The 24,677-nt window shown below is 41.7% G+C and overlaps 2 long non-coding RNA genes across 2 annotated transcripts; one reads left to right on the top strand and one right to left on the bottom strand.

Annotated features, from left to right (window-relative positions):
* Positions 1-1,273: 1,273 nt before the first annotated feature.
* On the top strand, positions 1,274-14,387 carry LOC109366332. Its single transcript, XR_004159974.1, has 4 exons — positions 1,274-1,466; positions 2,258-2,379; positions 3,049-3,191; positions 14,018-14,387. It is a non-coding gene; the product is annotated as an uncharacterized LOC109366332 (long non-coding RNA).
* Positions 9,681-19,301, bottom strand: LOC116216694. Its single transcript, XR_004159973.1, has 3 exons — positions 18,448-19,301; positions 13,626-13,697; positions 9,681-11,810 (listed from the first exon to the last, which is right to left on the bottom strand). It is a non-coding gene; the product is annotated as an uncharacterized LOC116216694 (long non-coding RNA).
* Positions 19,302-24,677: the final 5,376 nt, after the last annotated feature.

The raw sequence follows: 24,677 nt of genomic DNA, 5'->3' as shown, positions 1-24,677 counted from the left end.
TCCTCTCTGTCATTGGGCTGCCTGGGGCCACCATGAGGGTCAGAAGACTTTGTTTCTTAACTTGATGGGTAACAGCTGCTGGCATTGTAGACACAGATTACTTGATTTTAGCCAGTGAAATTGGTAAAGTGTATTGCAGTAGCAGATCTGAAGGGACATCAGTTTACATCGTAATTGTTAGCAACACAACCCAAGAAGGGCCCACAATGGTCATCTCTACAGGGAGGGGATATTTCATTTCCTCAATCACCATCTTTTTTCACCTTGTCAGATAGCTGTGACTTTGACCACAGCAAGGGTTGAAAAATATAGAAAAATATAGCTATGTGATTAATCTGGATTAATATTTCCCTAAAGAAATCAGCACTGCAATACCTGGCCTGCTGGTACAGGCTGGGTTAGTTAGCCCTCACCCAGCATATCCCAACCCTGCAGAGATAACCCCTGAGTTTGTATTTCCGAGGCTCGCTTTGCTGCTGAGCAGTGGTCCCTATCTCAGTGATGTTAATCCTGAAATTATGCTCCTATGCACTTTTGGTTTTCCCCTTTTGGATTTATCGCTTCTTTTTATTCCATGAGCTTGGTTTAATCAGTGACCTAAAATGAACTGTTCCCAGTATTATCCCACTACCTTGTCAACAGCAATCCACATGGCAGCATCCTGACAGACACACACACACACAGACTGCCCTGCTGGGAACGGCCCCTGCTCAATGCAGCCTGATCCGCAGCTCTGCCCTTCCCAAGGAGGGCAGCTACTGCCAGAACCATGCTGTCATCAGGCCACACTTCCAGAGGAAAGGGTGCTTTGGGGGGAAAATCAAATATTGCTTGCCTCTGCCTTTACACAGCTGCTGTTGGCTGGGACGTGTTGACTTAGGGAAGTCTTTCTTTGTGTAGTCCTCTTTCAGATGTTGCTTAAGTGCAAATATGGGCTGTTAGTTCAAATTTAGTAACAATCAGGATTGATGTAAAATCTCGTACTAGGATGCGACAAAGAAATTCAATTACATACATACACTTGATTTCTATGCTAATAAGACTTACAGTAGTGATGAAGAAATGGCATTCTTGACTACAGTGGCAGCTGGGTTTTGTCACTGAATACTGTGTTGGCAGCATACTAATGACTCATTTCTGACTGCCGACAGCTTATTGAGTGACTTTGTACAGCGATTTAAAGCCTAGTGTCAAGCCCACAGGAGTCATTGTGCCCAGCCTGGGACCTGTTTGAAGTCAGAAGGAATTATTCTGGGGCACGCAATAAGGGCAGGCTTTGCGTTAGCAAACACTGCAAGCCTGGGACTGGGCAGATAGCCCAAATTTGTTTTCTCACCTGAGGTGACACAAATAGGCTACATGGGAATTTGCAGTTGCATTGAAAATGGTGTTTTTGATTTGTTTTCCTTTTTTTTTTTGCATAGGGAGAGAAGGGGAAGTTGAAGACAGCTGTTGTTTTTGATGAGGTACAACCAGTCAAGTATGGCTGTGAGTCACAGAAAATCTCTCCTCCAAGGGAACACAAGGATGACGACATAAGTGACCACAGCGTCCTTCCCAATCTGGGGGATTGCCCAAGGGGTGTGCAGGCAAAGTGTCACAGTGGAGAGACAGGGACAGCCATGTAAAACCTTCCCTGTGCTCACAGACAGCATACAACAGAATCACAGAATCACAGAATGGCCAGGGTTGGAAGGGACCCTCAAGGATCATGAAGCTCCAACCCCCCTGCCACATGCAGAGCCACCAGCCTCCCCATTATAATACTAGAGCAGGCTGCCCAGGGCCCCATCCAGTCTGGCCTTGAACATTTCTAGGAACAGGCATCCACAACCTCTCTGGGCATATGTGTGTGAGCTGAGAGCAGAGCACCCCAGATCCCAGCTGGACCCATCCCCAATCTCTTCCCAGGACAGGAGCCTAGTGGATTTTCTGTGCTTTGAGCATGCACAATTAATAACTGCAGATAAGAACTACTGCTTCTGCTTCTCTAAAGATCTCCAAGGAGACCTCATTACAGCCTTCCAATGCTTAAAGGGTGCTCATAAACAGGAGGGAAATAATTTTATTTATTTATTTATGTATTTCTGATACCATAACATAGACTTTTTCTTGAGAAGAAAAAAAAAAACAAACATGAGAAAACACTCCAAAGTGTCTGTAGTTCCCATGGATGTATATGTGTTCATAAGTAATGCATTCAGGACTTGGACTGAGATAATTTTCTTTTTTCTCTTTTCCTTGTGGCATGCTGAAGGCTCACTGCTGCTTCTGACTCCCTCCTGCTGTAAGCAGAAAAGCTGGGTGACTCCTGCAGCTGAGCTGCTTCACAGTCTGTTCTGCTGGGGCTGGATCTCACCTGTGTGTTGCATGGCTAAGGTAAACTGTGTATTGCTGCAGAAGAGAAATTCCTGGTGGCCCCAGGTGTTTACAAGGTATCTACAATCACAGAATCATAGAATGGCTTGGGTTGAAAAGGACCATAATAATCATTTAGTTTTAACCCCCCTGCCACGGGCAGGGTCGCCAACTACTAGACCAGGGTGCCCAGAGCCAAGAAGGTGTCTATAAAGCCTCACAGGCAGCCTGGTGGCCATCTGCTTCTCTGGGCCATGGCACCAACATTCCCTTCTTTGCGAGTATGTTCTGCACAGCTATTGGAGCCAGCAGGAAGTCTGTGGTTCTAACCTTGGTGTTCAGGTGAGCTGCTGTTCTGGCTGCTCTTCCAGATGCTCAATGCATTAATGAAATATATGAGTTTAATAGTTTTTTTAAAAGATAAATTATCCTCTAGTTTCAAGTTGTTCCACTCTATCTACATACCTGTCATTACAGGCTATGTATATACACATACAATTATATTGCTTTGTATATATAAACACACTCCTACTTATTCTTATTTATAGGTAGACTTTAAGTATTTATTCCCTTAAATTCAAGTTAGTCACAAAGGAAATCCATTGGTGCAGAACAGCCCTGCAGGTTCATAATTCACAACAACGAAGGAAAAGAGAGGGAAAAGGAAGACAAAAAAACCTCTAATTTCAGCATGAAGTTCCATGGCCTTGGAATGGCCTTGGAATGAAGGTACCTGAGCTGTAAGGTTTACTCAGAAGAAGAAGGCTTTGGCTTAGAAGAGACAACCAACCTGAGTAAGGCGGGAGCTGTCTCTGGCAGTATCCGTGGGTGAGGTGAGTACTCTCTGTGTGTGCTCTATAGGTAGTAAAGCCAGCACAGATGTACTGTGCCTGCCTACTCGAAGTGTGTTTGCATCATAGCCAGGCTGGCATGCCATCAGTGGTACATTACCTGCACATGTTGCCTTCTGTGCTGCTGCCCCATGGCTTGGGACACTAGTGTACCTCCTTGAAGAGATCTGAGCAAGCAGAAAAATATCTCATGTTTTGGAAAGTGGGAGTTTTCCAAGGCATGCTCTTTTCTTCAGGTAAACCTGTAGAAAGATGACTTTGCACCTGCCTCAGCTTGGGCCATATGCTAAAAACTGAAGCTGAATCCACCAAAATCAGGGTAGGATGGAGGCAGGAAGGTGTTGTTTTTTGTGTAGCTTAAGAAGTGTTGAGTTCAATCAAGTAAAACTAAACACTAAAGAAAATGGCAGCAGCAAGTCAATTTTTAAAGAGTTCTTAGCAGTTTTCCAGTGGATCATTTTGCATTTTGACTTCATTATCTTTTAAAGCTAATTTTTCGTTCATCTGAGTCAAAATTGTTTTGGGATAACTACAGCCTCAGAAAGTCAATTCTGGTCCACATTTATGGTATTCTTGTATCTTAGTAGATTACAAAATGCCTTCTTTTCTGGTGTTTCTGTGTGGAAAGCTTTCAGGGTGATTACAGTCCATCACTCATTGCTAGCCCTTCTCCAAAACTCCTGGAGATCAGTCATGTCATCTATGCACCTGGATTCCAAAAAAAACCAACAGTCAAATCACTACTTGCCTGTCTGGTCATTGGTGTTTTAAGGCAGGAATGGTAATGTATTTACTCAATATAATAAATATCCATTTTTTTAATGAACCTTTACTGTAAATTGTTGACGTCTGTGGCAGATACCCACCAGACATGAAATTTTTCTTATTGAATATTTGTTCAAAGATGATTTTTCATCTTTAAATTGCTGCCAAAGGAGCGCTGCTGTATTGTTTCGCTTGCATGAAAACATCCTGGCAGAACCTTGTATTTGTGCAGGTGAGGCATGTGGAAACCCACCACTGGCCTCACCGACATCCTAGGGGTGCCAAATTGGTGTCTGGGACTTTCAAAGTGCTCTTTTGGCTGCCAGATGCCATAGGAAGCCAGGTTAGAGCTGTCATAGAACTCCTTGCCCCAGGCCCATATCTGAGCAAGAGGACATCAAGCACAGGCTGCTGCCAGCTTCCCTTCAGCTGCAGCAGCCGAACTTCATTCATTTGATCTCCTGACGCCCCCCAGAATGCAGCTGTGGAAGAAAACATAGCACAATTTGTGGCCTGGGGTGCTGGATTCCTGCTTTTTGACCCCAGAAAATTGCTTGCAGTTTCATTAAAAGAATGCCAGGTTTGCAAAGCCTGGGCAGCTTCACTGCAGCCCCCTGGGACACTCTGATAGAGCCTTTAATTACGCGGACACGCAGAGCTTCGCCCCCACAACGCCTGTGCCTTCCAGGCTCAGGGTGGCTCGTGCTTTTCTAATGAGCAGCTGTTCAATATTTGGTTTTCTCCTCCTCTCCCAGCATGTGGTTCTAGGCACATTATTCAAACCCTGCTATGAATACAGAATTATTCATTTCTTTGTAAGTTTTTCTGCAGTGCTTTTTGCTTAATACTCCTGTGCATGTAATTTAGCCAGACCCAGGTGAAGCAGGGAGAGGAAGAAGCAAAGAGTAAAGCAAAAAAAGCACCATTTCTCTAATGTGTGAATGGGCTTAACTTCAGATACGTGCCTAGTGAGGTACATACAGGAATAAATCTAAGCCTCCAGTTGTTTGCCTAATTCTGTTTCTCTGTGGACAGCAGTCACTGGGGTGTACGCATTGATGGGAGGGAGGGATGTCTGCCACTCTATGAGAGGGAGGTGTGTGGATTTCAAACCCCTGTACCTGCTCTCTTCCCATTTGTAAAACTAGCATATTCTAGCCGATTCTGGATTTTCACAAAGGCAAGAAGAAAGGAAATGACAACTGGAAGGCATTTGGTAATTGATGGCAGCTCTTGCAGCACATGCTAATAAAGTCAATGGTATTTTAACAGTTGGATTAGGCTATTCAAAACATGCTGTTTAAAACTAATCTACTCATTATCTTCGAGCTTTAAATTAACAAGTTCTCACAGTTAGGAAAACTAAATGGGAAATGCTTTAATTTTGTTTTGGCTAAGACAAAAGAATGAAAGAGCTGCTTGGAAGGTGGACTTGCACAGAGCAATACTGACTGCCTCCAGGTGACTGCTGTGCAGATTAAGCTCCTGAAGGTTGGCCAGGTCAACAGCAATCACTGGCAATTACTTTATATTATTATAATTTAAGTAAGAGTTTTCAGGGGGTCTCTGAACAACAACAACAAAAAAACCACTTGTCAATTCAGGCATGTTTGCAGTATGAAGCTGGGAGTCACACACAGGTTTCCACACTGGTATCTGGGTGCGTAAGACTTACCTTCTTGATATTTGTGGGTAAGACTCACCTTCAAGAATTCCAGGTTCCAGAGACCAGAGGGAAAGCCTGGAGCAAGCAATACTTATTGCCAGTTTAAAGGATCAGATAGGGAACATTTAAACCATCTAGACGCACACAAGGGACCAAGGGACCCAATGGCATACACCCATGAGTACTGATGGAACTGCCAGTGTCATTGTGAAGCCATTCTCAATCATGGCAAATGAGGGAGGTTGTCGAGGACAGGAATAATGCAGGTGCCAGGTCTGTCTTCAGGAAGGACAAAAGAGAGGATTTGGAGAACTACCTGCCAGTCGCCTTGATCCCTAGGAAGGCGATGGAGCAAATCATTCTGGGAATGATTTCCAAATATAAAGAGGATAAGAGAGTGACTGGGAGCAGTGAGCATGGATTTATACCTGACCAACCTGGTAGCCTCCTTCAGTGAACTGATGGCTCAGTGAATGAGGAGAGAGAGCAGTATATTCTTCTTGCCTTTAGCAAGGCTTTCAACAATATCTCACATAATATTCTCATATTCAATAAAGTACAGCCTACATAAAAGAACAGTGAGGAGGGCCCCTTCCAGCCTCTCCTGTTCTCAGATGGATGCATGCTTTGGTAGCCCACCGTAATGTCTGCTGTCATACTTGCTTTTCGAAAGGTATCTGATAAAATGTTTTCATGGTGATTTGAGAGAGATAAGAAGAGCTGCCTCAGATATCACTAAATTTTACTGAGATTAGACTTTTGTTCCTGGTAGAAACAATGATAAAGCCTAAATTGCAAGATGTGAATGGATAACACCCTCAGTTAATAACAGAGCAGCCCCATGAGAATGGGTACAGAACAAAGTTGCATGTCGCCCTGTGCCTCTTGATGAATGCTGGGTGCTGGGCTGTGCAGGCTGTGAACTGGACTAGCCCAGGTGCAGCAGCCTAGTTGTATTCAGATGAGACAGAGTTGAACCAGGGGTGTTTGTCTTGCTTGGAGGAGGTGTGTGCTTCCTGCTGCTGGTTAGGGGAGAAAGTGGCCAGTACATATCCCCTATGATGTGGGCTGTCAGGCTGGGAAGCTGCTTACATGAGGTGTCATCCCCAGGTACTGGGTCGTATTTGTGATCTGTAAAGTGTAGGTGAGCAAGGTGAGATAGAAAATTGCAGAAAAGAAATGGAAATCCCAGCTGGAGCTGAGAGCTGAAGGTCTGACCGGATATCTGCACCCCAGCAGGCTCTTGGCTTCTCTCCCCAGCTGTGATAGAGAAATGTGAGTGGGAGCTTCACGGGATGATGGTTACTATGGCTACCCCCACACCGTCCATCCAGGCATCCATCTGCTTGGCTCACAGGGCTGGAAAAGATACACTGCTGCTTTTGAGAGCTGATGGTAATCTATCCTTGCCGGCTGGACAGGGATGATATCCTCCTCTGAGATCAATTTTGCCCAGCATTTTTTAAGCTATGAAAACCATTCTAAGAGCAAAGTCGTGTTGACAAAGGGAGTGTTGTTTCCTTTCAATAACTGTCTTATTGTTAGTGAAGAAGGAGTACAATGACAATGGAGAGGTACCAGTAGGTCCCCTGCACACTGAAACCCCCACCATCTTCAATGGGAATTTAACCCTTCAGGTTTCTTTGGTTGGCTGCTTACATTTGCTAGCATGCAGTGGCACTGATTTGACATGTTTACGGAGTGCAGCAAATGGAAGCTGGAAATGCAGGAGTTACTGTCTCTAATTGTTCCTCCGTGAGCCTCTTGGGTGGCCATGTACAGGAACTATGGGATAGGCAAACAAATTGTGCGGTAGGTTGGGCTTCTTTCTGCCACAAGATACTTGCTACTCTGAGTAGTTTTGCTAGCAATTAGGACCCAAATATCTAATTTTAATTTTAATTTTTAAATCTCTTTGCTGAAGAGATGTTCAGATAGAATTTACACATTCTTCTGTTCCAGTGACCCGTGGTGTGAAGATGATCTTTAATTTAGAAACTAGTCTGAGATGAAAAATATTCTGCAGATTCATTTCTGCTTGTCAGCATAAATCCATTAAAAACCCCAGCTCCCTTGCCTGACCTTTGCTGTAGCAGATGCTGGGCTGCGGGCAGCAGTACTCTTCTAGGGGAGGGTGAACCTGATCTAGCGGCCTTAATCTGTTTGTTGGGGGATGCTGAAGGGCAAGATGAACAGTGTGTTCTTCCTACAGCCTGTTCTTCATTTTCCAACTTGCCTCTTGAGTTTCTCAGTATATATAAAGGGGTTAGAATACATCAACATTATTTTCAGATGTCTGATTTTGACTTGGAAAATTGTTGGTTTCAGCTTCTCTGCCAGATGGCTGAGGAAAGAGCAGCCTGTGCTTTGTGCTAAATGTTTGTGTGAGAATCTGAGGAAGCAGAGTCCAATTAGCATAAAAAGCCATTGCGGTCTTTCAGAATCTCGTAATGGGAAGCCACTGAAACAGAATGAGCAATCACCTGCCTAAAATAAAGTTAACTGCATCTATAAATCAGAACAGCTCAGTGAATGATACAAGCTTTGGAAGTGATTGGCCATCATGGGTGACAGAAATGAAGTACCATTCCAACTCTAAAGTCAGGCATCTTGATGACATCGTCTATACAGGAAAGATTATAGTGTACCTTCAAGAAATTCACTTAGAAAATGTAAAATCTGTTCCTCTGTAACTATTACAGATTCATTCTCAACAGCATCAGCTCTGCTTTGTCACTTTCCTCCTTCCAAAACATGATAGCTATTGCCAGTCTTCCTCTGAACACTTGCACTCACGTACACACCAAAGCCCAAAGCTTTACCACAAACATTTCAATGGAGACACTGTTCTAGGCTTATCCCATGGGTGGTATATTTCTGTTGACCTTTAGCATATCTCACAAGCTGTCCTGGGTTTTGCAAAACTATGAGGGGAATGTGCTATGCACAGAGCAATTTGAAACAATACAGTTGTCTCCTTTTTAAAGACAGGAAGTGAAAATGCAATATTAACTCTCCTGCAATTACCAGTGAAGGTAGGGATCGTATGACAGCACTGGCTGGAATTTAACCACAGTTAATGAAAACATCTCCATGCACTAGAAAAAATACTGTTAGATCTCCAATGGCACCAGACTAGCTGGAGCAAGAACCCCTTGGAACAGTCACTGCTTAGACACAGAGTGAGATAAAGTAGAATTAAGTGGGAGAGGGGATCAGGACCCCTCTGGAAAGGAGTTTGGTTGAAAGCCCAGCAAATCAAATCTACAGCCCAGTACCAAAGCCCTTTCCATTCTGCTGGGGTGTGTGTGCTTTGTATTTCCCCCACTGCAACCACTGCAGCCATCTGCTCTGCATGCACTCTTCCTTGAAAAGTCAATAAGAACATAAAGTTCTGACACTTAAGTAAAGGGTCAGAACAATGGTTATTCGTTTTATGTAATCAATACTCATTTAACTGAGATATTACTCTTGCAATTAATAGTATTCAATAAATGTGCACTGCTGAGGAAATGGGCAGCAAACTTAGCTGTAATGGTCAATTAAAAAAAAAAAAAAGAAGCTAGTTATCAACTTCTCCATGGCATCACAGTGTATTTTATCCATGGCATTGCCATCTTCTACTGTGCCAGCCATCAGCCAGAAAAATTCCTCTGTTGTTTCTCTTTTGCTTGAGCCAGGCTCTTAGCTTGTGTAAGTTGGTGTAATGTATAGAGGCCTGTGGTGCTGTAGAGCTACAGCAACAGGAAAACTGATGAGAAGAAATGGCTGTAATTCCTACTCAGGAGGAAGAATTCAGCTGTATCCCCAGATGTTTAATATATTGGAGCAATGTTCTCTCTGTGGGAGCTACACTTCATTGCCTGTCTTGCAATGAATTTGTTCTCTTGCTACGCCAGGTACAGCATTGGGTCACTCCTTGGCTTTGACTACATTTTGAAGGAGAGCTGAAAGCTTCTGAAACTCAGAGAGGATGTGTTGATGCTTATATAAAAATCAGATCTAATGGTGCATCTCAAAAATAAATTTCCAAAGTCCATATTTTTTCAGTCTGCTAACCTGTCCCATTTTGAAGGGAGGCAAGAAATAAATTGAATATATCTTCTAAGTGGCCATTTGCCTTTTGGCATTTTCTCTTTAAAATATAAATTCAATAAGGAAAATGCAGTACACAGCCTTTGGGAGGGGAAAAAAACCACAGCACCCAACAAATGCATTGCATCATTTCTTAAGATGCTGGAAAGTTCTGGATGCTCAAAAGCTGCAGTCTGCAGGAGTCCAAGTTAGTACACTATATTGAGCACAAATTCTGAGTCTGAATTCCATCACTTAACACCCCAGTGTTCTCCCTCTAACATGTGATTTATATCCACGTACAATGTTCTGAAATTTGGCATAGTGCTTCCTTTCCTCCTATGCAAGTTTTACTCTCTTCCTTGAAAAATATAATCTACTGGGTTTTAATAATCAGCTCTAAAATAGACTTTGGCCCCTGTTTTTAGGCACTTCAATGTCAGATTTTAATCCCCTTGGAAGCAAGACATCTGTTCATGTATAAGCAGCCACACCTGGCATCTTCAAGCTGCCTCATGCCCAGGCCTCAGTGGGGTTCCCAGATCATCTTCTTCCTGGCCTCTCTCATGTTCCAAGTCTGATTTTTTCTCTCCCTTTTTTTCCTTCTCTTTTAAAATATACTCAATCATACCTACCAGGTACCTCACATAGGATACAACTTGGAATAAGGCCAGCTGTGTCTTCCCATTTTGCCCAGCATACTGCTTAGAGCGCCGTATTGGGATATATGAAACCCAGGTATTCTGCCATGTTTGAGGAACAGATCATTATCCTGTTGGCAGACTGCCCTATGCAAGGTTTGGTGTAATTTCGGGATTAATTGTCGTGAACCTCACTGATTGGATTTCTTTTCCTTTGAGAGACTCACAGCATCATGGATTTTATTCTACCTTTCTCCTTCCAGTTTCAGCAAAGTCACCCCACATTGCTGGGATGATGAATATTGTTCTCGGCTTTCACTGTGAAGAACTGATAAAGCTTAATTACGTATTTCCGTAAGTGCCACCTCTGTCCTTAGCTATTGGCAGTCCGCCCATCCGGACTGGCTTCTGCACGTCTCAATAAGAAGTAGTTCAGCCTTCTTATGCGTTGCTGAGGAATACTTCACAGCTTAGGACTTCAGGGATGCCTGCCATTTGGTCAGGTGCCTTAAAATTAGGAAGAGTTGAAAGTGGCGACTCTTAAAAATCCGTCATTGAGTGTGGCTTCTGGAATTTCTTTGCCTTTGAAAACTGTTTATCAGCACAGTATTGTCTCTTTCTTTTTGAGTGCTCCACAGGAAGCGCCATCTTATCTCCAAAGCTCCACAGTGTATCTGATCGTTTGTACAGCATGCAACATGAAGAATCTGAATTTGCTTCCTCCAGCGATGAGCTTATACACTGAAGTACGATGAACATGGAGTGTGTTTGCTTGAATAGCTGCTAAAGATATTAATAGTCTCAAAAAACATCCTGGAAATTCTTTTCAGTCCATTCTTAGTACTCGTTGACCTCAAACTGGCAAGCACATGAAAAAATGTTGGGAGGGGAAGCATGGATTAATACAAGAAAATAGAAACCACATGATGGAGGAAAGAAAGATCAACAAGACAGTATTACGGAGACAGAGGGCTCCTTCTCACTTCTCATCCCACCTCCTGCCCTCCTCAGCATTTTTGATGAGGAATTTCTCTTTTCTAACTGTTCTTCTTTCTCATTCCTGTAAAAGTCAAGTCTATAGCTTTTCTCTCTCCAAATAATGCAGCAGAAATATCATTTTTTACTATTATTAATTATTGTTGCTGTTACTAAAAGGAAGGCCTGCATAGGAGTGTGTGTTGGGCACCTTGAAGAGCTCTTGGAGTACAACAGGAGCTGTAACTGGGCTTGATCAGCTATTAGCAACTTCCTACATGTTTCTTTGTGGCCTTTAAAGCCCCCTCTTTTCTCAAATATGCAGTACCAAAGCATTCAGGAGCTGCAAAGCAGCATGGCTACACCACATCTGAGAGTCTTCATTCTCTCTGGATCTCTTTGTAGTGAGCAGCTGGTGATACCTTCTTGACAGCTGTTTCTCTGCCCATGGTCCCCAGACTCTTGGGTATCTGCAGATCACTGCCAAAAAAAAAAATCAAGAAAAGTTGCTGTTGAAAGCCAATCTACATGTTATATGACAAGGTTGTATAGATTCTCTTATTATTAATGTTCTCTTAAAAAGAACATTGAAATATTTTTGGAGGCCCATACATTGGAAACCGCTGGGTGGAATATTTTGTATGTAGAGATGCTGTCAATTGCTGAATGCTCTCAGCTCCTACTGTCATTTTAACCTGCTGACTGGGGATAGCAGGTAGATACCTGTTCAAGGCAGAAGTATCTGATCATTTGTGCTGTTCTGACATCTCTCATCCCCTCCATTTTGCTGTGTCAGACAGCTTGGGGGGACTTGGGATCACCTTGTCATCTTGAAGGACTGGGCCTAAATAGAGGCACATTGCATTTAATCCCATCAGTAGACTCTGCAGCATTGTTCTGCTTTATGAATGCTGCACATTTGTACTATAATTGAAAAGTAATAATGATAGCTTAACTAATAAAGAGGGGATTCCAAAACACTTTTTTTTTTTCATAACTCAACCTTTAATTCTTATATGGCTTGCTGTCAAATCTTTGAAAGCCAAAGATTATTATTTGTCTGCTATTATAAATTGCATGTTAGAAGTCTAATATATATTTTGCTCCATGTGTACCACAGAACTAACGGTGCTACAGAAAAATTGCTTTTGAAAGTTCTCATGCATTGTACAACTGCTGGGAATTTGTTGTCCATGATTATAAAGCAGGTAGAAATAACTGAGCATTAATTTAGGATGCAGTCTTCTGGCTTTGCATTAGAGAGGAAAGTATAGCCCTTATCTAATAGAAGAATGGGCAGCTGAGCTGCTACCACCACATTACATGACATATACATACAACCCTTGCCAAGAAGTGATAAAACTCCCCAGCCCTCTGTGCAACCCTCATTTCTTTTCAGTACTGCTGTCTTTTATTAGTGAATAGATCCAACTAGCATTAGTAATTTCCTCCTACTAGTCTGTAGGTGCATCTTTAAACAAACAGTGGAGCTCTTACTGACCTCAGCTTATCGCAATTTCCTTCTTGCTGTTAGATTTATGAGTTGGCTGATGCAGAAGGACAGTAATGGCAGTTTTGATACTGCACTTTGTTCCTCACATATTTCAATAGTTGCACTTGATAGTATGTTGCTTAAAAGACGTATGACTCTTACAGTTTGAGAAACACCTTTTATCCTGTGTTATCTTCATTATATCCCCTCAGGGAAACACAACAAACACACCCTGCCACCTCTTCCATTTTGTCTTCAGCATTTGATAGTAATGCATGTGTCATTACTATGATTGCTTTTGTTACCAATCTATAGCAGTTCATAGGCAGTGTACTTTTATATGTTCTTGACCTACAAGGAAGCTTTATCATAGCGATATTGTTTATTTTCTCATGTGGCCCAAAGATGAACCTCCTAGGGTGTTCACTGATCAGTACTGACAGACTGGTCTTTCTGGAAAAATATTGCTTTGAGCTCACCTACTTACAAACAAGGCAATGAAATAAATAGAATAGTCAATGGAAAAGGTACCCATTTAAGTTAGTTTCATGATTCTTTTTTCCATAATCCAGTTTACTTCTTACACTGTCTTAAACAAGTGACAATAAAACAACTTCTTGTCTTCTGCCGACTTACATTTTAGCAGAAAGCCTGAGGTATGGTCTTTATAATAAATTCTTGCTCATTCGTATATTTTCTAATATATCAAACAAGCTAACTAAAAAACCAACAGGTCCAGACCACCGGTGATCCCAAGAGCACTCAGTGGTTGAATATGAAGAGGATAGTGACATCTCACTCACTTAACTCCTTTCCCAGAATTTAGAGCAAGGAACTTGTATCCTGACAGCCCTGTGGTCAGCTTGGTTCCCCTGCTGGAAAACAAACATAAAGGAAAAAAAGGGACATAGGATTAGATACTAGTAGTTCCTTCAGCTCTGAATTTTGCTCATTTCTGAAGTGAGCACAAATGAAAAGATGCACAAGAGATACTTTTCTGAGGATTGGTTTACTTTCAAAGAAAGTCATGTTACTGGCCTCAGCCATTTTAGCTTGTACTAGCAACCCCAACCTAGTGATGTGAGAATGTATTTTTCTCCTTTTTTCAACTTTTTTGGATAAATCAAATGGCTCTACTGAAGACTAATTTTCCTTTTAAAAGATAATTAACTGCTTTTTCCCACTGGCTTTTCAGTGCCACTGACGTCATCGTGGAATTGTGCTGATGCTGTGGGCAGAAATCTTAAGAAATTGCCCCGAATGTTGTTACTGGAGAAGAGTGGAGATGGAAGGAAACTGTCTGAGCATATGTGGGTTCTGCATTGCTGTATATGATCTGACTTCATTTGCTCTGATTTTCCCCTGAATGGTGGTTGTAGATGTTATGTTTGCAATCACCAGGCAGTTTAATTCAAAAACGGTTGAAGATAGCAGGTCTCCAACCCTCAGTTTTGCTTTGCTTTGGATCTCAGCATTTGTCCTATTTCCAAGAAGGCAGTTACAGCTTACAATGCTGAAGTCCTTTTTTCTTTTAAAAAATAAATATTATTTGACAATGACTTGTCATCTTGATGGGCTTCCTCACGGTTCGTCTCCTTGCTGAAAGACAATAAATGATCGCAGCAGAAATGTTGGACACACAGCAGAATTTTATAAACATGTCAGTTGTCTAGGCATGGCTAAGAGATGCTTTGGATTCTTTCGTTATAAATTTCAAAACTGATATCCATAAAGGTCGTGGATCTATTCGCTAATTGAGATTTAGATATCTCAGCACTATAATTGTATCGGAAAGAAAACTGATAAAGATGTTCTAAAGGGCCCATACTCAGACATTTGTCATAGTCATGGACTAAGTTTGTGTTATAAAAAGAGACCTTAAATAACATCTAGTTCCAACTCCACTGCTATGGGCAATGACAGCTTACGCTAGACTAGGCTGCTGGAAGCTCCATCCAACCTAGGCTTGAACACTTCCAGGGATGGGGCATCCACAACATCTCTGGGCATTCATCTTTATGCCACGAAATGTTTGAAGGATGCATTAGATCCCATTCATTCAATGAAATTAAAAAAAAAAATCCTCCGCATGTTTAGACAATTACAATTGCTTCTATTTATTTAGATCTCTTGCTTCTTCATTTCTAAATCTGTTACCTTCGTTCCTTTGCTTTTCTTGCTACACATGTAAAACTTTCACATAACTGGCAACTTATTTTTATTGAATCTTGGGTCCTGATATAAGACTTGGACAGTGTTTACAGCAGGGAAATCCAAAAGGACTTTGCTGGCTTCACTGGACCAATTGAGATTAAGAAACTTCAAATAAATTGCATGCAAATGCAGTTTGAGCAGAGCCACATGCTGATAAATGTGTAGAGAAAGGATTGTCTTAGCATCCCACCTTCTAGGACTTCTGAAGATAGAAAATATTTTAAACAATTAGACCCCCTTCAATTAGTTTCAGTTACAAAAGTGAATCATATGTACATTGTAAGTAAATAATAAAGCCAAGATTCAACAGAACTCCCTAAAGGTGGCACTTTATATGTGTAAGCAGTACTATTGGATTTGGGGGATTTATTCTGTAAGCTTAATCTTGCTGTTCTTTGGGCAAGGAGATTCTACCTGCATCAGGGAGTTCAGCGCATGGCAGCTGTGTTAGATTTGTTTCTGTGCTGTTACGTGAACTGTGCAGACAACAAGTATGTACTTATCCAAATGCACATCTGCTCTGGAAAATATGTGAATTAACTGTATTGATTTCAAGAGACAATGTTGGGCAGCACACGAGAATTTTCATTACAGTAATGTTTTGCTAACTCATGGTGAGGTTGTAAGATTCAATTTGCCTTTCAAGCAGCCTCTACAATTTCAAACTCCAGTTTCATTTGTTTCTTCCTTTTCTCACTTGTTCTTATCAATAAAGAGCATGGAGGCCAAATTTTGCTTGCATTCCATATTGCCATTGAGAACAAGGAAACCCAAATGAGATGAACTGTTGAATCAGGGAGTTCTCTGAAAGTACATGTGTATCTGAGCAATGTGAGGGTTGTCTAAACATAAATAACATAAATATTTGATATATCTGACCTGATTCAATCGCAATAGCAATCTCTTAGATGACCTCAACCTTCAAGCAGAGGGGCCCAAGTGTCTATGTGGCTTTATGTGACCTTGTATGATGATTGGAGTACCAAAAATCATGGACAAGTTTATGCCTGCAAATTGTATTTAGAGTTACATGTTCTTGTTTCTCTTTCTTATTTCAAATATTTTTCACATGCAAAGTTTAAACTTCTGGTTCCTGTTAACCCCAGCCATCTTCACCGAATTGGGCAAGGGGTCCTTGCTCTGGTAATAATGAGGGAACATTGGGCAAGAGAGCAGCAGTGACCTTTCAGACCAGCCTGGGAAAGGCAACTTCTTTCATCAGCACTGCAGGACTTGGAAGAGGATATGTGCCTCCATCCAAACTAACACTTCTGCTGTACGCTAACGAGCCAGTGGTAATTATGGTGCTGTGAGCAAAGACCTTTTAATTTGAGAGGAGAGCCAGTATGTTTCTGAAAGAAGGAGGTCAGTGAGGCTTTGACCTGAAATATCTTGCTGTCCCTTGTGTGGTGCACCAGGAGCCGCAGGTCATGTCCAGGGCACACTGAAATCCCCTGTGCTGTTCACACACTGCTTCAGTTACTCTGATTGCATGTTTGTAGAATATTTAGAGCTGATTTCATGCAATGACTGCTCACAGTCTGTGCATGCTGCTAGCTCACTTTTTTTTTCCCTTCTGGAATTTTCTAATTGTGCATTCAAGCTACTCTTTTCCCTGTAATATCCATATGAAGGCTTGTGGGAGGAATTGGCATTCACTCTGAAAAACACTGATGTTCAATTTAAACAGGTGTGAGGCAAACCCATCTAAAGAAATTATAAAGCTTAAAGGTGTCTTCACTCCCCATTTGTGATTTATGTCATTCCGTGCAATGAAAATACATTGTTGAGTCTCAACTGCCTTCAGGAATATTCTCCATTTGAAAATGCTTCAGAGATGACTGAGTATTGTGTAAGCAGAAGTTGAAGAGCAATAAATAGCACCTTTTAGAAACTGCTGGAAAGACTGATATGAAAAAGTCTTGGTTTCTTTCAGACTGTAAACAAGAAGCAATAAATTAGTTGGACTGATCTCAGCAATATGAAACAGATTACGCTCTGTCAATCAGAGTAAGACTTGGTGTTGTCTGTGACTGGTCTTTGAAAGAACAGTTTTAGAAAAGATATCAGCACCGCAGGAGATGCACAGCACTGCCCATGGAGAAAGCTATGTATTGCCTCTTAAAATACACATTGAGAGTTAGTAAAGGCAGGAAATATGCAAGATAAAAGTTCTTTGGTGGAGTAAATGGTCACAGAGAAGCTTTTATATTAATCAACAACTTTAAAAACTATTCATTTCTGACTGAATCAATAGTGATATACCAATTAAAAAGCTTGAATTGAAAAAAAAAATACAATGCTAGACAAATTGTTAGCAGCAAATGTAATGGCCAAGGAAATTATTTAAACCATTCTAGCCAAAGAGACAGAATAATGAGACCTTTATTCTCATTAATGAAGGATGCAGAAGAAATATCAAGTAATTGGTAGTTAGTAAACAAAGTTCTCTAAACAGGAACTGCCAATAAAATAACACGCTTCTATTTTTGCTCATAGGAAACATTGACAAATGATGAATTGGGTGACTCAAACCCATGAGATCTTGTAAAGATAATAAGAACTTTAATTACTTTTTGTTATTTGAGGTCTTTTGTATATCTCAGGTTTTTGTAGCCAAAGGTCTTGAAGGTTACCCTAGAGAAGAAAGGAAATAAGAAAAGAATAAAAAAGAGAATAAGCAGAGTTTTTCCTGTGAACCCTGGAACTGAGTCTTCAGGAAAGTCATCAAAAAATATGAAGCTTTTGTTTTAAAACTACAAACACTAGCAGTAATTATGGTACTTGAGCCAGCTGAAGGAAGCAGTGCTGATGGCAGGCCAGCTTACATGAATGACATATAATACGTTTGAATAGATAGGCAGCACAGTAACTATCCTAAACACTGCCTAGGCTGTGGAAGGCAAAAATCAGTGGTCTTGCCTCCTTTATCCATAGATATGCATGTATATAATTGTGTGTAACATATATAGCATAGATAGAACTTATATAGATATATACAGTAGGTTGCTCTGAAAGTAATGCCTCCTGTTTATTTCCGTGGAAACTACAACAGATCTAAGGAGCACAATAACAGTATTAAATGTGCAAATTCTCATCTACAAAGCACTGGTAATAAAATAGTCTGGGGAAAACCATACTCGCACCCTGTCAGCCCTGAGGACAAGAATTTCAGTAGATGGAGGAGAAGAAACTGAGCGTTGCAGACAGCAGGAGTGGAATGAAATCACCATCTTTTTGGTAGGAGTATTAGGATCTGAAAGACCTATTTTAAGTTTGTAGTGACAACTATGTTGACAACCTTCATCTTCACAAATTTTGAATGTTCTCCAGTTTTTTGAGTGAAATTTTTTCAGGATATAAAATTTTGGTTATAAAGAAAAACAGTTAAAGTCCACTGCACTGTCTTACCTGTACGATAGGCACTGGTATGTGCCTGCTTCTTTGGTTGCTCACAATAGCCCAGCTCTTCCCCACAATGATGATGTCACATTTGCCCCCAAGACCTCCAGCATCACTGGAGAAACCCATCTCCCAGGACACCCACACCACCACAGCATATTTCTGTACATGAATCCATCTCCACAGCACTTCAGCGCTTGTCAGATTAGAGCAGGAGGGCAGAGGAGACAGTTGGAGGAATCTGTTGTAGAGGGAAGGAGATACACAGGCTTATGTTGCTAGCAGACTGCATCCCACTTGTTTGTTGCTTCTGCACCCAGCATTTCCCTGCGGGATCAGAATGACTGTGACTGCGGTAACAGCTGTGACATGTAGGATCTGCAGGCCCCTCAGGCAAGTTTAGCCTCTAAAGCAGACAAAAATCAGAATGGATATGTGCTGCAAGGAGTGAAAAAATATTCAGCTTATGAAGAATACTAGAAGGAAAGAAATTCTGTCTTAACATTTTTGGCTGTGTTGGTTTTAATGTTTGATAGCTCTTGTTTTCCATATGAATTGAGCTACTTGTATAACTTTCCGTGCTCTGCACAGAAGAGGTACTTACAGCAAAGCAATTTCAAGTTTTCAAAGTTATTTGATATCTCTCGACACTTTACTTAATAACTGCTTCAAATGACCCAAGGGTGAAGTCACTATCAGCACTACTACAACAGCTATAATGGCACACTACTGTCACCTTAATGGCTTTATGTAATGCTAAGTTTAATGAAAAATGTGCCACTTCAGTGAGGCCAAAGATACCAGAAAATCGGGTTTGGGAAATAACAGAGCTACTGTGGAAATGTCATCTCCTTGGTGGCTGAAGAAATTCATTTAATAAAGTTATAAAAATCCTCATAAATGTTCGACAGTTTTATGTAAATGCAATAAACCAAAGGCATAGGGAGAAGAAGTGAAACTCATTTTGCATTCATGATGCACATCAAAATTATAATGCAGATGAGGACAAAATGACCTATAAATGTTAAGCATGTGGTTTAATATATGAAATGGCAGCAGTAGCCCTGCTGGGTGGAAAAGCATGGTGTTGTGACATGAAGGGCAGCACGGTGTGCACAGCACTGGGTCAGGTGCTGCAAGGGCAATGTACAGTTCTCCTTCCTCCTAACTAAGTGTTGTCTTTGTGGGTCTAATCAGCAAAAAATGAGGTGTATGTGTGACTGTAATTCTTGGAAGCTTAACATCAGTAAGAGCATGCTTCCTTCTACTGAATGCTTTTATTGCCTAAAGGCGTGAAGCTGACCCTGTGCTGAAAGCCAGCATAAGATCTTGATTTGTGATTCTGTGACCTTCTAGGACTGTAGATGCCTTCAGGGTGAAAGCTGCAGACTTCTTATCTTTGGCCTAATTAGAGTTCAAATGAGTGTGCAGATGGCATGTCCTCGCCCCATAAAAACAACAGGATGGAAAGCAATGAAGTGTCCCACAGCTGGACAGAGGGGTGGGTGATGCCCTTCAGACATGCTGCCTACAGACCTGTGCACACCAAGTCCACCATAGCACAACCGGGTCTCCAGCATCAGCACTGAGTGTGGCTGGTGCTGTTCAGAATGTAAGTCTACAGCAGTCTGACTTCTGTCTGTAGTACAAGTCTAAGTACAGAGAATTTCCTAATGGAGAACCTCTGCCATGGATTTTAATGTCAGAACTGGGCCCTTGGGGACACTGAAGCAGGATGTGGAGGTTTGAAGTGGCTAACAGTGTGGCAGCCCCAGCTTTCTGCTTTGCTGCTGGCGTATGGACAGCTGGACGTACTCCTGAGCTGCCTATGAGCAACTTTGCTGCACTGCTCTCCAGGCCATGCTAGGCAGCAGTTACAGGGTGAGTGTCTCCAACAACCCCAGCAACCCTGTAACTGGGACTGCCCACATGTCACAGGCCTGGAACCAGTCGCCATTTATTAAAGCTCACTCTTCAGCACAGGAGGTGTTTGGGCTTTGCTATTTGCATAGTTTGCTTTCTCTCCCGCTAGAGATCTTTGTCATTCCCATTATCACACATCATTTCTGAGCAATAATTCCTGAGAGTAAAACAGTAAAATTAGACCATAGCAGAACAGGTTAAAGGACGTCAAAGGAAGGGAACAGAAACAGATTTGATGCTGTCACATCAACAAGCCTGCCAGATTTCCAGGTTAAGAGCTGGAGAGTGTGTTAGAATGACTCATTGTCATAGTTTCAACTCTGGGGAGGTTTGCAGCTAGTTAGGTAAGTACACTGAGCAAAGAAGAAAATGTTGAATGAAGAAGAAATATATGCCAAAGGCATACTAGCTTTGATAGCTCATTCCCATGCTGAAATTTAGACAAAGGGCTGCTAGGGAATTCTGTTTCTTAATGTCTAGAGCCTGTTTCAGATCATGTTCAATTAGATGTGCAGATTGCTACAAGCTCCAGTATGCTTGTATACTGCACAAGCACACGGGGGAAAAAAAGAACAACAAAAAACTTGTCTTTAAAATATGATGGTAAAACAGATCATTGATGCTGTTCTTGAGCACATAGCAATTCTGTATTAAATTAATTTATTCGTCAAAAGAGTGGTCAGGCACTGGAATGCATTGTCCAGGGAAGTGGTTGAGTCACTGTCCCTGGAGGTGTTCAAGAAACGTTTAGACATCATACTAAGAGACATGGTTTTATGGGGAAATACTGGTAGTAGGTGGGCAGTTGAATGAGATGATTTTGGAGGTCATTTCCAACCTTGATGATTCTATGATATGTTCCTTTAAGGCATGTAGCAAATCATATTCTAAATTCCAGTATTTCTCTTGCTAATGAGATTTCTAACCCTATTGACCATTGAACACAGGATGATTTGACATGTTCAAGATTTCAGCAGAATTTACCTATGGCCTGATGTCCAGAGTACCTTTTTGGGAAGGAAGAGATGTGAGACTGCATACTCAAAGTTAGGATGACCGTAGTCCTCAAGTCTCTCTGGTCGTGACATCACTGTATACACAGCTGTGCTCTCTTGTGGAAACGCTTTTCCTATCAGGAGGCTGAGCCATGAGTTGGACCTCAGGTACCCTGAGATGTCCAGGACATGCTGGACATTCAGACAGTGCACTGTGTTCGCTAACTCTGGCCTCAGGGAGATCTTTGCCAAGGCGTTTTATATGTGAAAGCATCTTTGAGTGACTAGAAAGCCCAAGGATGGGTCAGGACGGTCCTTCATCACACCTTAATTTTCTTCTGATTGTCATTTTTTCTTATTTAGTGTTGCACTGTTTAATGTGGAGCAAGCAATTTCCTGTGTACTGCATAAGCAATAGGGATATGTGTTTGGGTACATGTGTCTGGACCAAATCCTCTGTCACTGTTTTCATAGAGCCCTATGTACTATTGGAAGGCCACATGGCCCATGTCAGGGAAACAGGGTCCAGCTAATGCAGAGAAGCAGCATTGTGTTGTGTTCAGCAACGGGCTGAAACAAATAGGATATCTCACACTGATGTGGGTGTGCACAGCTCAATGCCTATCCCAAACCCAGGCAGTTAGGTGGGTGTTTGGAGCTCGGTCAGAGACTTCAGTCCCACCCACCATGTAGACATACCCACTTCCATTTCCTTGGATCACTCTTCTCTGACTGCATTCAACTCTTAGTGTTGCAAAGCCAGAGTTGAAGGGCACTGCATGCTTTCTTGGGGTCTCACCTTTTGTAGTTCATATGTATCTCACTTAAGCCTGAAAATATGAAGTATGCTGGAAAGCTTCCAGTCTATGCAAAAATATGTCACAAGGTATTAGTAATATATGAGTGGCTTTCCTTTAAAGGAGTTCCACTGGTAGAGAAATAAACATTTTTTTCTTCAATTCTTAGATTTTAATCACCTATCAATTAACCAGGAAACAGAATGTCAGCATACCAGATGGTCTGATCATGAAATTATCATGGTGTTTTGTTTTGTTTTGTTTTTTAATTGTATTTCCTTATAGTTTGATTCATCTTCATCTCTGACCTAAAGCGGAAAATGCAAGAGTAATTGCTTGAAGTGAATATGGGTTTCTAGGTCAAACAGACCTTAGGGGCTGAAACTGCACATATGTATCTTATTTGTCCCAGCTGTTGAAGTCTGTTCTGTAACAACTATTTGTGTTCTGCTAGTGGCCATTAAGCAGGAAGATACTGAAGTGTAAGAAGTCCTGCAGAATTTATAGCCTACTTGTGGCTGCCATGCAATAAGCTAATGACATGAGGAAGAAAGGTGGGAGGAACAGCAGGGATAACAAAAACAGGATTGCGTGGTTATACAGATGATGTATGTGGGTAGACTGTGGTTCTGAATCACATGTGGAAGGGACACCACAGAAATCCAAAGAGCTGACACAGCACTGCTCAGGAAGGCTCCTGTGGAGAGCAGGGTCAGACACCCAGAGCAGGGACCTGGGGACATATCTCAAGAGAGCTGTAGGAAGCTGGCCATGGTTTCCCTGCCATGTATTGATGCTGTGAGAGACCTGGGAAGAAGGGAAGGCTTCCAAATCAAATAGTAGCTTTCCATGAAGTCTTTTTTGGGGCCGCTACTGACATGAGAGGGAAAGGAGGCAGAGTAGTAAATGACCTTACATTTTTGGCTTGAGACTTGTGTTCCTGTTGCTGTGTTTATGGGCTGATGGTGTAACCTCAGTGTTGCCTTTTATGTGTGCCAAACGATTACCAGTGATGTATGCAGTTACTCATTCAGTGGAGATACTAGGATAGGAACAGTTTTATCTGCCTGTGCTATAGTGTATGAAATGACTGCTGCCAACTCATACTTCTAATGTTTTCCTTGAAGAGTTTTGTCAACATTTGCCTATGTAATGCTTGCATAAGGGTGGACTTATTTTGATGTATAGAGGTGTTTGAAACCCTAATCAGGAAGTCTTATATCCTTACATAATCCTTCACTTCCACAGAAAAGAGTTTTGTCAGACCAGGTTTTTTATGAAATGATGTACAGAGATATGTTATGAAACAAGGAGGAAGCAGAGGCGGGTCTTTGTAAAAACAGTACATCTTTGACTTTCTTTTTTTTCTTTTTCTTTTTTTTTTCAGTAAAGCTTACATCACATTTCCTTGTAAAGTAATGCAGCATTTTAAGAAGTTTGGCAGAAATGCCCAAACTGGGAACACAGTCAGAAGGGGTTGGAACTGATATCCATGAGTTTTCTCTCTCATTGGCAGCACACCTTCTAGTTTCTTTCTCTTTATTTGTCTGGGGAAAACAGTGATTGTTTAATAGCACCTTCTCCATAATAAACCCTAAAGCCCAAGTATTGCCTTTTTTCTCTCTCAAGGAAGGAAATGGTGTGTGCAGATGAGCACGACACAACTGTTCATGTTTAGCCTTCTCCAGATTTTACTGCACTTCTGGCTGAGAGTGGGGAGAAGCTGCTGCTCTTTGTCTTGCAAGTGAAGTGAGCACCTTTAAAAGGTGCTTGCATGCTTAGCAGACAGTTTACATTTCTCATTTGCTTTCATTATTAAAAATAAATAGCAGCAAAACACCAGGGGCCAGACTGCCTCCTTACATTTCAGAATTCAAATATACAAATGTGGTTTCTTCTCACTGCGAAGGAAGTAAAAAGAAGTTATGAGGAATTCACTTATTTTGCATCTTTTCCAAATACCTTACATGGGAATGTTATTTTTATACTCTTTAGAGACCTAAGGTGAACCCATCAGAATACCATGTATAGAAGAGTTAAAAGTTAGCAAAAGGAGTGTCATGCCTGATGGTCAGCGCTGTGCCACCGGAACAGGCTGTGGGCTGTAATGAGCCCCAGCCCATTACCAGGAGGTGCTTTTCAGTGCCCATGTTTAATTTCCATGCCTGAACTAACCCATCCACACACCAGACTAATTCCTGCTGCGCCTGACATTTCTGTTCTGAATGGGCTCCAGCATTCATGTGCCAGTTGGGAAGATACACAAATACACTTCAGCCCTGCAGGTCTGCTTCCTCTGAACTCGTGTTAGCAGGAGGGAAAGCCAAAAGGGGACTCAGAGGCAGCCCCACTGTGCTGAAACACTGCTGGGGCCACCAAGAGTCACAGCGTTAATGCTGAACACAATTGGTTCGAGTAAGTCTTATAACTGAACTACACCAGAAACTAAAATGGCTCATTATCAACAAAAGTACACTAGAAGTGCTGATCACTGCTCTTCTTTCTACATGAATTCATCTATGCA

This window comes from Meleagris gallopavo, chromosome 1, assembly GCF_000146605.3.
Source record: "Meleagris gallopavo isolate NT-WF06-2002-E0010 breed Aviagen turkey brand Nicholas breeding stock chromosome 1, Turkey_5.1, whole genome shotgun sequence".
Classification (NCBI taxonomy): domain Eukaryota; kingdom Metazoa; phylum Chordata; class Aves; order Galliformes; family Phasianidae; genus Meleagris; species Meleagris gallopavo.
Note: the sequence above shows the minus strand (reverse complement) of the source record. Positions and strands in the feature narration are given on the sequence as shown.